At 32.1% G+C, this 1,121-nt stretch overlaps 1 non-coding gene across 1 annotated transcript; it reads right to left on the minus strand.

The window, feature by feature from the left end:
- Positions 1-394: 394 nt before the first annotated feature.
- LOC116597969 lies at positions 395-498 on the minus strand. The gene has a single exon (XR_004288882.1). It is a non-coding gene; the product is annotated as a U6 spliceosomal RNA (small nuclear RNA).
- Between the last annotated feature and the right edge of the window lie 623 nt (positions 499-1,121).

Raw genomic sequence — 1,121 nt, forward strand, 5'->3', positions numbered from 1 at the left:
TCTAAGAATTCATTCTTTGCTCAATATTTACTTTTATAATCATAGAGTCTATAGCCCCTCAACACAGAAATGTGGTTTTAAATATATGTCATCTCATTACTTTCTCATTATTATTATTTTTTTAAAGATTTTATTTATTTGACAGAGAAGATACAGTAAGAGAGGGAAAACAAGCAGCGGGAGCGGAAGAGGGAGAAGCAGGCTTCCCACAGAGCAGGGAGCCTGATGTGGGGCTAGATTCCAGGACCCTGGAATCATGACCTGAGCCAAAGGCAGATGCTTACCGACTAAGCCACCCAGGCGCCCCTTATTATTATTATTTTTTAGTTAAAGGACAGTTGACATAATGTTACATTAGTTTCAGGTGTACAACACAGTAAATGTGACAAGTCTAAAAACCATTAAATGCTTCACAAATTTGCATGTCATCCTTGCGCAGGGGCCGTGCTAATCTCTGTATCATTCCAATTTTAAAATACGTACTGCCAAACTGAGCACTACTTTCTAATTGTTTACTATAAATATGGTGACAAATTATCTACATCAAAAGTACTCTAAGAAAAGATAACAGGTTATTTGTGTTGAAAGACCCTGAAATAATAAAGACATAAAATGAGGGGCCACACTGAACTGCACAATCAAAATGGGAAATAATAGTAGATAAGGAAACTGGAGAAGAGAGGATAGGGCTAGGAGAATTATCAGGAAATATGTGTTTTCTGAGGCTTTGGCACCAGCATTTTACTATTACTTTATAAGCTAGTTTCATCATGATAGCAAAGATTTTCTGAAAAACCTCACTGCTTTTTTAGAAATGCATTTAAAATATTTAAATAATAGGTATTTCATTGGTTAATGTCAGATATTACCATTTAATACAAAAAATATTTTTAAACTTAATTGCTTCATCTGTATTTTGTTTCTAACAGATGTAGTAACCCAAATACCTACTATTTGAATATTAGTAGATCAAATAAAAATGAACATTTTATTTATTTTCCTGAGTATTTAAATATAGTCTAAGTAATTTAAGTTAAAAGGCACACACTTTTCTTTATTGTGTAAATGTTTCCTTTATTAAAATTGTTAATTTTCATATAAACTAGATCTTTTCTGAAATA

This window comes from Mustela erminea, chromosome 8 (assembly GCF_009829155.1).
Source record: "Mustela erminea isolate mMusErm1 chromosome 8, mMusErm1.Pri, whole genome shotgun sequence".
NCBI classification, from domain to species: Eukaryota; Metazoa; Chordata; class Mammalia; order Carnivora; family Mustelidae; genus Mustela; species Mustela erminea.